Genomic DNA, 17,162 nt, shown 5'->3' with positions numbered 1-17,162 from the left:
TTTAATGATTGACTATGGGGGGTGGAAATCATGAACCAAAAAAAATAACCAAAGCCCACAATAGAATAAATAAGACTAGGTTGAAATTAAATGTTAGATCAGTCTTTACACTCATTTGTAGTTTTGGAGAGTGTGGGGATAGGTTGTGAGAATGAAATAAGACAATTTTTGTAAAAATATTTTGGATAACACAAAACCTATACAAATGTATAGAATGATGATTCCTTTGTGGCTTCTTTCTCACATAGTTATTCTTCCAGGAAATAAAAAGTAAAACTTCCAAACTCTGGAGGATATATTAGTTAAGGAAGTCTTTGGCTATATGTAAAAACTCACCTTTCTTCAAAATCCCCACTGTATGTGTGAAATAAATTGTTACTTTACCCTTTCTAGAAATAATGAGAAGAGATGGCATTGTGTTTCCTCCTACTTCAGCCAGTTGTGTATTTGGACAGCTAACTTTCTCCCTAAATAATTCTCTCCTAAAATAAACAAACCAATAGTGTTTTAGATCCACTCTTCTAGTCTCTTGCTCGATTTCTTGTCTCTAGTTACTTATCTACCGATCATCTCCTTAACCTCTAAGCTTTGAAAAGTGGGATTAGTCTGCAGTATTTATTGAGCACCTGCTACATTGCAAATCCCTTTCTTCCCACTTTAAATATAGGAAACCAGGGAAAAGAATCCGTGCCACCAAGTTGCTTCTAATAACGTAAGCATGCACTCAGGGAGCAAGAGGAACAAGCTGCTGCAGCAGGAAAACAGTGGGGGTGAAGGGAGGAGTAGGAAGATTTTTTTTTTTTTTTTTAAACAGAGCTCTTTAAAAAAATCTTGATAGTCTATAAACAAAACAGAAGTTGTCTGGTTCTTGACAATGTCTTTGTAGTTTGGCAGTTTACTCACAAAACACCAAAAACACCTAAGCATCTAAGTGGTTTGGAGAGAACTCCGTGCCAAACTCCTCCATGCAGAAAACTATAAATTTGAGTTTCCTCCCAAGTTTGTAAGGCTTTTTACTAACAGATGCCCTATTAGTGGTATCCCTAGCCACTACTTCTTCTCTGTGAAGACCAGAAAGTGAGGAGGAGCACGTCATGAAATGCTCATACTTCTGTGAACTGAGACTATGACCTACATGGAATGAATTTATGTTCACATGGGTTTGTGAAGTGTTAAATAGAGGCACAGTGAAAAACCCTAGGTTACTGCCCCTCATGCTTAAAAATTTTATTACAAATCAAATAAAATAAAAAAAATAAGGCATGGTATATTTTTCTTGTATTCTTTTACAAACTTCAAAATAAATATTTTTCTACTTGCAGAAATTGTAGACATATCAATATGCAAACTCAGAGAGTCCAGTTTCTGGACCATTGGGGGTGCATAGGCACCAATATTTTTCTGTATCCAGTTCAAGCATTAACCTCACCTTTAAGCTGTCATCACCAAGGAACGGTGAGGGCAAGTCACCAAGTTTGGGTCTTGTTTTCTTCTTCAAAGTAACTAGGGGTACAGAGGATAAAAATAATATGCTGAGGTACTCTGTGTTCTGTTTTCCTATGTAAGGAATTTAATATTTTTTTGCCTTTCCCCTCTTTCCCTCACTCACCCTCCCCTCCCCCAATACATAGCAGGACTCCAGCAAACCATCCCCCACACTTCTTTAGAATTATCTGCGAAGGGATCCCTTATTTTAGGGAGTTAGTGGGTGCGAGTTGTTACTGTAACTCTATTCTGTAACTAAAGCTCTGGCATGTAATAAATCTCTCCCCAAAGACTTTTGGATCTTTGATTTGAAAAATCGGATTCCTTTTGTGGAAACAGTTGACAGGAACCTAAAAGGATTAGTTGCATTCCACATAGGATAATTTTTACTGGCAACATTTTGAAACGATTTGGTCCCTTTCAGACTTTAAACAATGTCCAGAAAAATGATCTAACGAGACTTGTATTGTTTTCCTTTGTCTGTGAATCCGTTTTCTGCTTGTGCCAACGTCTCGATAGGGTTTTGACAGGCTTTTGCTCCCGAGCAGTGCACCGAATTAATTTTTGATCGCCCTTTCTACTTGGTTTGTTACCTCCTTCGGCCAGGGGCGCGGCAGTGTTTTACCAACGTCAGTCGCTGAAATGAACCCCGAGCCGGTGGTTTGTCTCTCGGTGGCGCGGTGTCTGGGAGGGGGCGCGGGGACCCGTTGATCGCAGAGGGCCGCACGACCGATGCGCCACGGCCAGGCCCGCGAACCGCCACGGCTCAGGCACCGCAACGTAGCAGAAGTCGGCGAGGCACCGCGCGCTCCCCGAACCTTCACCGTCTTAACAGTTCTGGGGCCCTCTGTCCATTGGGATGAGATGCGAAAGGGCGAGAAGGGAGGGAATTTTTCTTTTTCCTCCCTAGCCGCTCCCCACTCCCCTCCCTCTCAGAGCCCAGGACAAAACCGAGAGGCCTGCCTTCCCTGAGCGGACGGCCTCTGTGTTGCTGCGCGCGGGCCGCGGGTGACAGCGCTCCCCGCCTCCCCCAGCCCTCTCCACTGTTTATTTTGTTGTCAGCGGACTTATCAAGATGTTAGTTTGCTGGAGGTTCTGACCTGCCCGGGCGCTTTGGCTGCTCGGCCCGGGCCTTCCCCTCTGTTTTTACACCTGCACAAACTCCACCGCACTCCCCTGTCTGATTTATAGCCCAATTAAAGGTTCAGTGTTCTTGAAGCCACCCGCACTGCTCCCTTCCCAGCCTCCCGCGGTCCGCGCGAGCACAGGAATGCGCGGAGCCCCGGAAGGTCCGCGCCTGACACCCCGGCGCGCGCGGCCACGAAGCGCGCCCAGGACCCCGAGGGGCGGCGGCGCGGTGAGGGGCCTCCTCCCAGAGAACCGCAAAGAAACCTTGCACGCACAGCACCCCGCAGCCGCGCGCAGGGGAAAGTTATTTTTTTCTTGGGGTTTCGGCTTCATTGGGATGAGGCGTTTCTCGGACAACTCGTAAGGCCGGGGGCGAGAGGGCGCGGGAGCGGCCACGTGGCGCGGTGGGACGCGGAGTCCCGCGCAGAGCTTCCCGTCGCTAGCCTGTCGGGCCCCACCGCGGCGCTGCTTGGCCGCCCCTCCGCACCATTTTCCCGGCGAGTAAGGAGTGGCTACGGGGCCCTGTGGGGCGGAGAGGGCGCGGGCCTGGGACGGGAGGCCGTGCGCTGCTCGTCCGCAGCCCTCCCTCCCGGTCTCGCGCAGCGAAGGCTGGGAGGCCGCGGGCCGGAGGCGCTCGCAAGAGATGTGGTGGTGACCGCTTCGGGGCTCCGGCTGTGGACGGGAAGCGCCGGGTCGGTGACCGCCCGGCCCGCGGATCCCGCCGGAGTCGAGCCTTTGAGCCGGCGGGCGGGCTCCGGCTCCAACCTCCTTTTTTTACGCCCTTTTTTTTCCCCCGGAGAGAATAAGTGGCAACCCAGCCGAGATTGGCAGCATTGAGCATCTTCCTAACCCAGCTCTGTCTTCCTCCCATTTATCAATCCACCTTTCTAGTTAGACTAATTAGGAGCACTCTGGAGTGTCGCTAGGCCCAGGGACTGAAACGCTTAGAGGTTGTGAAAAGAGCCCTGAATGGCCACGCTGGGGGCCGAGCCGGAGCCTTTACGACCCATTCAGCACAGAGTAACAGTGACTACATTTATCCCTGGCCATTGAAAAGAGGCTCGATTAAAACGTTTGGGAACTAATGCCACCCTGCATCCCTTCTCTAATTAGAGAAGTCCGGGGTGGTTGCGAGAACGCCAGGGACCCCGCGGACTCAAGTCCTGCGCGCTACTGCTTTCCGCCCTTTCAGCGTAGCCCATTTCCTCCCCGGAGACAAAAGTCCACCACCTCCCCACCTGTTGCCCAGCCCTGCTTTCCCACCCGTCCCTAGCCAGTTCGCCCGCGTCCTAGGCCGAAGACTCAACCAACTGCGTTAGAATGCGCAGCACGGCAGAGAAATTGGGGGCAGCCAAGTGGAAAGAGGCTCCTAGTTCCCTCTTCCCGGCTTGGAAAGCACCTACTTTGCTTTCGGTAGGCTCCATATTTTTCTCTCCATCTGTCTTCCTCCTATTTCTCACATTTTCTGTGAATAGCTTAGTCTTACCCCTCCCCACCCTCTTTTTAAACATATTTCCAAGACAAGCGTCTGGGAATGGGAGTCTCAGCATGCCCCCCTGAACCATTATCTTGGTTGCACACTTTGCTGTAGGAGTTCTTCACTTGCATATTTTGTACTTTCTGTCACCAGTCTTTTTAAGAAGAAATATATAGAGAGCATCTACTATGTGCCTAGAGAGATTCTTACCATATTTTTCAACCTTCCTTTTACCCTCTCAGCCCATTCCCAGATATGCTTTAAGAAGTTAAACGTGACTTGGTTCAATTATTTAAGCAAGCTGTTGATTCTATCCCCATGGTTTATATGGAGATTTTTTTCTTTACTTTTTTCATGGATTGGTTAGGAATGACCCAAAACACAAGAGATCAGGGATACAAGAGATAGAAATGAGAACTAGAAGATATAGTGCAACTACAGATTGTATACATGTGTGTGAGGTTGTTTGTTCATTTTGTTGGTGATAGGGTAAAAAAAAAAATGTGATGCTTTAACACATATTTGAGACACATTTTACTCTAGAATAAAGGTGACCACGAGGGTTAGAGTTCCCCTTTCCCTTTCTCCCTTCCTCTTTCTTTCTTTTTCTCATCCTCCTTTTTGGAAAGGAGCCAAACGTACAAAGAAATATCATCAGGTCACTCTTCTTGATCTTGTTAATTTAGAAAATGGAACCTCAGCTAAAGATGCTATTAACTAAATGCCAACCCATAGCATGCAAAATTCCTTGGATCCAAACTTCAAAAAAAGGAATGGAAGATGTCATGTGAGTGAAAGAAATCATGGAATTTTTAAAGGCCTAAACGGATCTTACTAGAGTTTTATTGCTTCCACAGCGTGCTTCACAATATTTTAATTTAAGTTACAGTATGCATGACTTTGCAACATAAATCTCATTGGTTAAGAAGCTGGGGGGGGGCGGGCAAAGAAGAATAAGAGATGAGAAAAAAGCACTAGGAAAATTGTAATTTGCAAAATTTAAAAATTCTTGGAACCTTTGAAGTGAACACCCAAAATCTATTCTGTCTTGTGATTTTTTAAAAAAAGATTTTATTTATTTATTTTTCAGAGAGAGAGAGAGAGCACAGGCAGACAGAGTGGCAGAGGGAGAAGCAGCCTCCCCTGTCTTGTGATTTTATCATCAAACCTCTTATTTTTTCATTTCTGTTGCTAATTAAAATTTTAACTAAAGAATAACACAGTAAAGTGTCCAACTCCTAAACATTCAACTTGGTGAATTTTGTGTGTATACACACACACATGTGCATGAACATGCACACACACACACACACACACACACAAACACCTGTATAGCCACTACTTAGGTCAAATTATGGAACACTTTTGTCATCCTAGAAAACTCCTTCATGCTTTGTTTCCCATCAATACTACCCTCCCCCCAACCTCTGTTCTCATTTCTGTCACCATAGATTAGTTTTAAATGTTCTTGAACTTCATATCAATGGAATCATACAGTGCACATGCCGTCTTTTGTTTGACTTCTCTTACTGATCAGTATGTTTTTGAGTCTCATCTGTTCAACTTTTATTTATAAGACAATATACATGGTAAGTCATTTTATATAGGTCAAGAAGAGGAGACAGGCATTGGAAAGTTTTACCTTACTCTGAAATTAAAGACAAACAAAATTAAATTAAAAACAAACACTCTCCCCCCAAACTCCAACCCCCACCAAAACACATCATTGTCAACCAGCAGACGTACTTTTACGATTATAAGTAAGTTCATAAATACAATGAAGTGTTTTAATTGGAGAAACTATTAGGTACATCATTTTCAATGCGCAATTGTGGGTACATGTAAGGAGAGCAGAAGCCATAAGCTGCTTTGGTAATTGGATTCTATTTCCTACTTGCCATTTTAGCCCCTAATACTAGTAGTAAGTACTTTGGGCCTCTTCACAAAGAATGGCGTGAACTTGAGGGGAAAAGTGAATCACATCTAGTTTGTTCTACCTCAGACATGCAAGTACTTAATGTAACAGCCTGTCAAGTGTGCTTTGAATTCTGTTTGAAGTAAAGTGTTCATTTTGCAACTAACTTAGCAGTCTGTACTGTTTCTATGGATCATTATACGGGCCAGTTAACGTTGACCATAGACAAGCTCTTCTCTAGAAATAAAAGAAGCACAGCAAACGTGCAGAATTATGGTTATCTTGCTCTCTCCCAGTATCCCCAGTGATGCAGCCACAATGCCAGCTCTCTCATGAATTCAACCAGAGACAACCTGTGCTCCCCTCCTCCAGTAAAAACAAGACAGTGCAGCTAGTAGGACTTTTTTCCCCAGGAAGGATGGCATTTCCCCAGGAAGGGCAGGAAGGTGTGGTCATGTTTGTGCCATGGGAGAAATTATGAGCCCAAATGGAAGTGACTGAAGTGAGGTTTTGATTGCTTATTACTGGATGTTGGTAAATAGGAAGTAGAGAAAACATATTTTTGTGAACTTGAACCTAAAAATGAATATAAAATAAATCTTGAAGTTCTTAGTCAGGAAGATAGTTTGAAGACAAAAATCATCCCTGCTGAATTACCGTAGTACCAGTCATATAAACTGAACCATTAATTTCTGAAAATAAGAAAGAGAACTATGCATTTAAAATAAAAAATAGCAATGATATTGCTGGTGAGGAAGCAGAGAAACTGGATCTCTCATGCATTACTGGTATGAATGTCAAATGGTAAAGTTACTCTGGAAAACACTTTGTCAGTTACTTACAAAACCTAATATGCACTTACAGGACAGCCCAGCAACCATACTCCAGAGCATTATCCTGCAGAAATGAACATTTATGTTCACAGGAAAATCTGTACATAAATGTCCATAGCACCTTTATTTGTTATACAAAAAAGGAGACAATCTGTACTTCCTTCAATAGGTGAAACTCTGGGATGTTCACACAACCAAATACTCAACAACAAAAAGGAATAAACTCTTGATGCATGCAACAAACTGGATTTTAAAGGCATCATTTAGTGGAAAAAGTCAATATCCAAGGCTACTTACTGTATGATATTTGTAGAACATTATTGAAGTGACAAAACTGTAGAGATGGAAACAGGTTGGTGGTTACCAGGGACAGGGAAATTAGGGAATGATCCATATATAAAAGGGTAGCAGGGGAGGGGTCTTTTATAGTGCTGGAAGAGTTCTGAGCCCTGAGCGTTGCGGTGGGATACATGAATCGCTGTGTGGACTAAAACTAGAGAGAACTAGGCACATTAACACACACATGTACCTACATACAAATGAATGCATATGAAAAATGAGGAAAATAGAATAAGTCTTCTTAAAATGTACAACCTACTTAACAGTGTTAGACAATGTCACTTTCCTGGTTTTGATATTGTACTACAGTTACATAAGATTACATACATTCCTTTGGAGGAAACTGAGTGAAGGGAATCTAGAGCTCCATTTGGTATTTTTGCAACTTCTTGTGAGTCTATAATTTTTTCAAGATAAAAAGTTTAAAAAACCAGTGATGAATAAGTAACCAGTCAGTATTTCATTGATAGAGCCATCTGATGTGACAAGGGCTTTCATTGGTTGATTTCTCATAATTAATTATGGCAATGACTTTGGCCCTGTCCTCCCAACAGGTGATGTTTGAAAGACAGATCACTTTAAATTGCATTTTTATTTTTTAAAAGATTTTATTTATTTATTTGACACACACAGAGAGAACACAAGTAGGCAGAGAAACAGGCAGAGAGAGAGGGGGAAGCAGGCTCCCCGCCAAGCAGAGAGCCCCATGCAGGGCTCAATCCCAGGACCCTGGGATCATGACCAGAGCGGAAGGCAGAGGCTTAACCCACTGAGCTACCCAGGTGCCCTTTAAACTGCATTTTCTATTGATTGGTCCAATGATGAAAACTTTTTGGATCATAAACATTTTTGCCCATTTGTTAGACAGACTAACATTCTTTGAGGATGGATTTGATTTTTTACAAATAGCAAAATGTCAGTGAGAGTCAAATATGGTGAGTAAAACAGATGACCAAGTTGGGTCAGATAGGTTTTTTTGGCAAAAGCAAAATGTTGCTGAAGATTTATCATCTTGTATAGAGTAGTTACAAAAGGAAAATTCTTAACATGTTCTTCAGAATGAAAGCATCATTGGTATCCGTGTGGCTTCCCAGAGTGATTGCCTAGAAGGAAACACTCATTTGCATACATGAATTCCTGTAAAGGTTTAGAAATTTTGCCTCATTTCTAGAGGCAGCCTTTAAGGATGGTTCTTGGAAATGTGTGCCTTATTTTGGAAATAGTATGTTAAGCAAGATATTGAGTGTTTAAAGAGTAGCACTTATTAATCTCTTTCTAAGCAAAGCAGCATACGTTACCTTACCTGTTTTGTAATTTTAAACTATTGCAAGTGAATTATGTACTAACTTTAGACATGGTTGTTGCTTTTTTACTCCCTCTACCAAAGCATAAGGGTGACTCAACCAATACTAACACCAGTCAACAGACTGGTAGTTCACTTGTTACCATTGGTAATGAGTGTGTTCAACAGTTGCATAATTACAGCACTGTCTTTTTTTTTAAGATTTTAAAAATTTATTTATTAGAATGTGAGAGAGAGAGAGGGATCAGGAGCAGGTGGGAGGGATAGAAAAATAAGCAGACTCCCCATTAAGCAGAGAGCAGGTTGTGGGACTCAATACCAGGACCCTGGGATCATGACCTGAGCCGAAGGCAGATGCTTAACTGACTGAACCACCCAGATGCCCAATTACAACACAGTGCAGACCTTGGTCAGGAGGTCTGGCCTGACTATCTCTATGTGGACTATAACATAAAAGGAATCTAAATTCCTAGTGTAAGCAGACCAAATCATGAGTGATTGGATTTCAGACAGACTTTGAGTTCTGATGCCAATGTTCTAACCATGGTGCTTGTTCTTTTTCTCGAATGCTTTACTGCTTTATTATTTTATTTCCACTAGGAATTGTGGAGTTCTAAATATTATTAGTGGTTTACCACTTTTACACACATGTATCCTATTATTTTTGGAGATCTGTATGTGGAGAGAGAGACTGGCTTCTTTTCTTCATCCATTCATCTACCTGCTTTCATAGATGGGCTCCCCACTTTTAAAATAAGCCATAAGGGGAGTGCCTGGCTGGCTCAGTGGATTAAAGCCTCTGCCTTTGACTCAGGTCATGATCCCAGGGTCCTGGGATTGAGCCCCGCATTGGGTTCTCTGCTTAGCAGGGAGCCTGTTTCCCCCCCTCTCTCTATCTGCCTCTCTGCCTATTTGTGATCTCTCTCTTTGTCAAATAAATAAATAAAATCTTAAAAAAAAAAATAAGCCAGAAGGGACCACATAGAATCTAAGGGTCTTGAGCAGAAGAACCAGATCATGGGTATCTGACAAAAATGTGGGTTTATGATAGAAAAATCCCTAGTAATTAATATTAAATTTTTATTCACTTTTTGATTTGCCTGAAAATAATTCATTATCTTAAAAATAAAGTAACTTAAGACTTTTTACTTTGCTCAATTTGAACAGAAATTCTTGAAAAAAATTATAAACATTTTCATTTAAAAATTCAATGAAATACATGAAAAATTAGTAACAAACTAAAACTACTTCCTGTGAAATGCCTATAAAATGTCAAAACTTGGGAATTTGTTGCCAGATTCTTGGGTCTACATAGCATTGTAAGCATAAAATAGCATAAGAATTGAAGAAAGTATAAATAAAGATTGTGTTAAAATATGATACTGTAACTAAAACAAATGATCAAGGGAAACCAAAGACCTGTACTTGATTGTTCATTCATTTATTCATTCTGCATTTAGTGGGCACCTGCTGTGTCCAGGCATGGTGTGATGAGCTATGGATACAGAGAAAAATAAGTTACTGGGTTGGGGATGGATGGAGAAAGATATGTACACTAATTAAAATATTATATGGTGTGCTTTAATAAAAGTGTGAGCTGATTAGTTGAAGATCACGAAGAAAGAAATAACTGTGTCTCGAAGGGCCAGGGAAGCCTCTCCAGAAGAGGGAATGCTCGACATGACAAGAAGGAAGAAAAAGGCACGCCTGGGTGGCTCAGTGGGTTAAAGCCTCTGCCTTCAGCTCAGGTCATGATCCCAGGGTCCTGCATTGGGCTCTCTGCTCAGCGGGGAGCCTGCTTCTCCCCCTCTCTCTGCCTGCCTCTCTGCCTACTTGTGATCTCTGTCAAATAAATAAATAAGATCTTTTTAAAAAAAGAAGGAAGAAAAATTATAGATGGGAATAGAATGTATTAAAAAATAGCAGGGTGAAAGAACAAAATGTTTTCAGTGAGCAGGTAAATGAATACTGGAACCTCATCACACAGAGTGCCCAGTATACACAAATGTTTATAAAGTACTCAGCAGATACTCCTAGTCTGATCACCACGTGTGAAGTTTCTTTGGCTATGCCTGGAACCATTTTGGATGTAAAGTGAGGGTAAAGGTGGACGAGGGGTCCTTTCAGTTGAGTTATGTGGTTAACTGTTGAAGTATATTTAACACTTCCAGTGTATTTCTATTATTTTGACTCCAACATGGAAAAAAATTTTATGGGATATGTAACTTTCTGAATGGCAAAAGGAGAAGAAGATTGGTGATTTTAGGGACTGGTCTCAGACATGTATAGTGTGTTTTTAATTTCCATCCTGATAAAGGTGGAGAGGGATAAAGAGGTAGAAGTTGAGACCACTAGCTGGGCCAGCTGGGAAAACTGAAAAAGATAGTGAATGAGGCATAGGGAGAACTAATTCTGATGATTCACAGTGGTGCCACTTACAGCAATTCATCACGCCCTTCCCCTACTCAAGTGATAACCAACATCTTCTCTGTGCTGTGGTACCAAATTTTCAATTCCTGCCGGACAGATTCACTTAAAAGCCTCAACCTTTACATTTCTAAGATCAGCATCCTTTTGTAATTGGCTTCCCTTCTTGACTGCTTTACTTCCATCCATTGTGTTCCATTTTCCTATTAATCCAGGCTTAACATTTTCAGAATCATCTTTTATTCCTTCATCATCTTAATTCTCCCATCTGGTCATTTGCCATGCTTAGTCAGTCCTTCCCTTGCTAAGACTTGTCTTTCCTCCCTTCTTCACTCCCACTGTCATAATCAGAGATCAGGTCCCTATTGCCCTGTGTCTGTGCCACTGATATATTTTTCCCTCTCTGGTCTCCTTGTTGCCAAATCCCCATGGTGCAATATACACTGCAGATGAACTCCTCAAAAACCTCTTAATCATGTCACGGTGCTGCTCAAGAAGTGTTCTTTATTGGTTATGTGATGAAGTAGTAAGTTTACCTTATGTTCAAGACCTTTCACACCTGGGTCAAAATAACTGTCCCAGCAGACACTGTAATTTTCCTGCTTTTTGATGATGTTATTCTCCGCACCTGTAATATCTATTCTTCTTCTCTTTGTAGTCCCCATCACATAACCCAGCTGAGATGTCACCCCTCTGCGTGACTACTACTACAATGGGAGTACTGTTACTACGTAGTTAATATGCATGGCGCACTCTGTGCTAAGTGCTTCCCTAAATATTATGTGACTTATTTAATTCTCACAAGCATCCTATGAGGCGACATCCCTGTTTTTCACAAAGGAAAACTAAAGCATGGAAAGGTTAAGCAATTTGTCACTGTCATATATCTGTAAGTAGATGACCTGGATAGAGTTCTGATTCCAGAGCCTGGGCTCCATTACTCTTCCTTGTCCCCAGTGAGGGACTTGTCTCTCTAAACCTGAAGAATTTATTATTAGTACTACTTAACCGGCATTAATTCTATAGAAGCTTTTGGGAAGTGTCCACCATTAAGTTATCTGTTATGTTTTAAGTTGCTTAAAAGTGTGGCCTTGCCTCCTAACTCTTTGTTTTTCCATAATACCTTGTACATAATTATCATCCAATAAATATTTTTTGGCTAATGGTTAAGTTGACCAATCTACTAGGGGAATAATCTGGGTAAAATAATTTGGAGTTGATTAGCTTTGTCTATGAGGCAAAACAGTAATGGTAAGAAACTGCCATAATATTTAGCCTAATGGATCTACCCTGTTCAACTGGAGTGGTAGAGTTATAGAAACCCATTCCCCCGGATATCTGACATTTGTACTGCTGTGTTGGATGACTATGACTTTTGGTAATAGACAAGGGTAGATGTAACTATCATCTCCATTTACCTGATGTGAGGGAAGACCTCTTATTTTAACTCCTGGTACATGACTTTTGAAAGGCTTTTCCATTGGAATTGAGTGTACTTCTCTTCATACTTGCATTTATTTGATTGCCAAAGTTAATTTTTTACTTTATCTTAATTTATTCATTTGAGAGAGAGTGAGAATGAGAGAGATCACAGAGGGAAAGGGAGAAGCAGACTCTCCACTGAGGAGGGAACCCGACAGGGGGCTCAATCCCAGGAGCCTGGGATCATGACCAGAGTTGAAGGCAGATGCTTAACCAACTGAGCCACCCAGGTGTCTCAAGTTGTATTTTCTTTTGTATTGCTTACTTTCACATGTGTTTTTTACTGACACAGCTAATTTACAGTAAGTCAATGGGAGGATTGGAATACCTCTCATTTTGGCCTTTTCTTCAGCATATGGCCCAAGAGTTGCCAAAGGAGAGCCATACTCTTAAAAATTAAAGTATATGTAGTACGGGTAAGCTCTGTTATTTATATCCATAGAAATCTGGGAAAGAGGTATCAAATTACAACTGTTCATTTTCCATATTCACCATCCATACACCAAAGAGGCAGTTGAGGTCTTAGGCATTACTACCTGGAGGTATCATTAGACACATTATTATTGTGCTATAGGAAACAGGACACTATCACCAATATAATTACATGGGGTTGTTGAATTAACTGTTCACATTAATAAAATCAATACATCATATAAATAATCAGAATGATTCTTTGGGAGAATTACCTACTATGATATTAAGAATCTACTCACTCTGTGCATTAACAGTTGACAAGTACATTTGTTGGCTATATTGTATGCTCTTCTGTCTACTTCCTGAAATTGCCCAGCCTGTCTGAGGGCATACCTCTGGATTTTCTAACATTTTTTTTTTAAAGATTTATTTGTTTATTTGAGAGAAAGAGAGAGTTGGGGGAAGAACAGAGAGAAAATCTTCAAGCAGGCTCCCCACTGAGTGCGGAGCCTGGTGCGGGGCTTGAACTCATGACCCATGAGATCGTGACCTGCACTGAAACCAAGAGTCAGCCACCCAGGTGCCCCTGGATTCTTTAACATTTATGGAAAACTTAAGATATACAAGACATTATGCTAAGCACTAAGGGGAACGCAAAGGAAAGTGAGGGTGGAGTAACATTTATTATACATCTGCTCTGTCCTGGGAAATTTTTGCATCCAATCACTTTTAATTTGTACATTAAACCAATGAGATAGGTGTTTGGCCTCTTACACTAGGAAATAAGGGCTCAGAGAGGTTAAGTAACTTACTTGAGGCCACACAAGTACTAAGGATCAGCACTCAGGTTTGAACCCAGATCTTCCAACCCCCCAGTCTATATTCTTTCTATAATCTGTGGAAGCCTCCCAAAGATGATGAGTTTGAGAGGATGTAAAAGAAATCAAAGGGACACAACTGTGGCGGAGTGGAGATTTTGCCACAGCATTCTATGGCTATGAGGACAACTCACTTTTAGAGTTTGCATTCATGCTAGAAGGACCTAGAATATATAATTAGCCTTATTAACCTCCTCACACTTTAGGAGTACACCTGTGGCCATTAAAATCTTTTTGCTTTTGAGAGCAGGTACAGAGTTCAAGAAGAACCTTCTTAGAGAATCAAGGTATTTGAACAGTCTGGCATTTAAACAACTAAATGATTTTTTTTAAAAAAATTGTGGATTAGCTGTTTTGAAACCTTACTCAAGTAAACAGTTCCTTTTGGTTCCCAAACCTACAAAGTACTGGCCTGTGGAGTTAGGAGCATGAGGTCCACTACATTGAAAACTTTAAACCCAAGATACAGAAAAACCAAAATAAACCTCTTCTGGATATGCCATATGAGGTACATTGTAACATGTCTCCTGGTTTATGTTGCAAATCACCATCATTACAAAACCATCAGCAGCCATGAGTAGGCTGACAAGGTGGGCAGACCTTTGCATCATTGAAATCTAGGTCTTGTAAGAGCGAAATTGGGAGATTCAAATCAGCTCTGCTGCCTTCGTTTTAAGGGCAATGTTTCTCAAACTTTAGCATGCTCAGAATCACCTAGAGTCAACTAGAGTTTTTGATTCAGTAGGTCTGAATCAGGCTTAAGAATTTGTAATTACAGCAAATTCTCAAGTGATGCTGCTAGTTCAGGAATCACACCGAGAGAATCACTATTCAAGAGTATGAAGTGGGCCAGAGGATACAGGCAAAGTAGACCCCTTCTAGTCACCCGGAATATGTAGGCAGCTTCTGACTTGGCTCCCAATGATCTAATCCCCCAAGTGACTTGCTTCCATCAAAGAGAATGCAGCAAAAGTGATGGGATGCCAGTTCCATGGAAGACTGTGTCTTCCTCTTGCTGGCAGGTTCTCTCTGTTGTTGGTTTTCTCTCTTGCCCCCTTGCTTGCTCATTCTCATGCAACCAGCTGACATGCTGTGAGATGATCTGCAGAGAGGCCCACGTGGGGAGGAACCGAGGGAGGTCTCTGGTCATCATCCCTGGAGGAACGGAGGCATCAGCCCACCAATCAGCAAGGTACTGAATCCCACCGACAACCATGTGAATGAGCTAGGAATTGGATCCTTCCCACTCAGGCCTTGAGCTAATGGTAGCCACATGAGAAAGCCAGAGCTAGAGGGTTCACTTAAGCTGTGCTTGCAGTCCTAACCTGTAAAAACTGCAAGATAATAAATGTTGTTCTAAACTGCTAAGTTTGGAGGTAATTTGTTATGCAGGAATAGATTGCTAATATAAGTGACTTCTTGCCATTGCATGAGATACTAGCTGGGTGGAAGGATAAGAGGTGGGAGAGAGACTGTGCCTTAGCATGAGTGATGAGAACCTTCCTGTGCATAGAGCTATGCTGGTTCTGCACAAGTTCACTGCAAAAGTCTCTATTTCCATTTTTTTTAATTGTTCATTTTGTACTTACAGTATCATCTTTAAATGAGAGTGTTTATTCAAATAGCGTATTGCTTATTCTCAGAAGTTCTCTTTTTGCACTCTAAAAATAGCTGTATGAAAAAGGAAATGCTAACGGAGTAAACAAAAATCCCATCTGCTAGTTTGTAATGTACCTGCACACTTTGGCATCTAAGGATCACGAGTCTTACACATTGACACCTCTTTGAAGCTAATACCTAGAGGCAGATAAGAGCTGAAAAAATTCTCAGGTCTAATGTAACACTTACATGTAAAGTAAATGACCAAAAGGAACATTTCAAAATCATATGGTTGTAAATGCTGCTGTGTATTATTTAGGTAGATTTTAATTTTTAATTTTTAATTTTTTTTCATTTGAAACAGATCAAAGGAAATATTTTTAATGTCCATTTTGTCAACGTATCTGGAGACAATCTATTAATGCAGGTCAGTAATAGAATTCTATCATAAAAGACAAATAGATTATAGGGTGTTTTTTTTTCTTTTTCCATGACTACATGACTTTTGTGGATTAAAATCAGGATGATTTAAATATTAATAGATTAATTTATGTGGAGGAAAAGCTACAAATCATTCACTTAAAAATTGGCTTAGTGCCCACATTCTGGAGGCACACCAGGGAGAGTTGTAGCTGCACAGCTAATGTCTACACACAGTGAATTTCTGAACATAATTTATGTAGATGAAGTGTGCAGAATGTTTTTATTTGTTCTACATCTCAGTGTCTCACCTCTGCATGAACTTCCCAAACCCAGATCTACTCCAAATACTCTTACTCCCCTTCTCCACACTTCCCTCCAACGTGTTTGCTTTGGCAACTTTCATGTTCTTACAAACAATTCTCCCAACGAAATCAATCACTCTTGCACCCAAAGAGAAATACTGTGCACTCAGTGTGATGACAAAATGAAACATGTTTGAGGCAAACCATGTGTTCCCGCATGTCCGGAATTAGGCTATTTGCTCAAGGAACATGTTCCTAATGTGTTTGGCTTCTGTTACCCCTTGTGATTGCAACTTTCATTGTCTTTTGGAATTTATGATTTCAGAAGCAACTGCTTGGACTCATTTAATGGGACGCTTTTGGAATGTGAAGCTGAGGGGAATTCACTGGGCGACATCATTCTGTTCTCCTTTCTAGGCAAGTTTGGCCCATAGAAGGGCATCTGGTGTTTGAGGAATTCTGGGGGATTGATCCGCTTTTCCATTTGGAACCCTGGAAAAGTGGCTTATCTAAATGACAGGGATCTGTCATGATCTGAAAGCTCTTCAGTTCATCAATCACATTATCTGGGAAAAAATACTTTCTGGTGGTAGAGTGAGAAACGTCATTTTAGAAAAGAATTTTTCCACGGTGTTTTCCTTGGAGGTACCCAGGGTACTTGACCAGGTTTGCTCCTTAACGTGACAGCATATTTATTTAGAAGGGAATCACCAGTATTACCAGTTTCATTTCATAGATTTGAGACCCATGAGCTAATCAAGACCTTGGCCCTGTTCTTTTTTCTCTGATTGATGGATATCCAACCCTTACTCCAAGGACTGATATAGGAAGAGGTCATTCCTAGACCCACTGGGCATTTTAACTGGGTTTCTGCACTCTCCTCCCTTGGAGCTCTTCAGGAAGCCTTGGGTTCATTTCCTGCTCCATTCCACCTACCTACTGGGGGCCTTGGGAAACTCAGTTCCTTGTAAGCCTAATCTTTTTTCTGTATTTCATCAGTCTTAAATTTTCTAAAATGACAAATGGAGTAAGTAAATTTTCCCACCAGTCTGGTGTTTAATACATTTTAAAAAATTAAAGCTATCAATCATCATTGCAGCAAACAGAATGACGCAGGCTCAGGGAAGGTGCACAACAGTGATGGAAAATACCTTAGT

The sequence above is a fragment of the Lutra lutra genome, chromosome 5 (assembly GCF_902655055.1).
Source record: "Lutra lutra chromosome 5, mLutLut1.2, whole genome shotgun sequence".
Classification (NCBI taxonomy): Eukaryota; Metazoa; Chordata; class Mammalia; order Carnivora; family Mustelidae; genus Lutra; species Lutra lutra.
The sequence above is the reverse complement of the archived record's forward strand: the minus strand, read 5'-3'. Positions refer to the sequence as shown.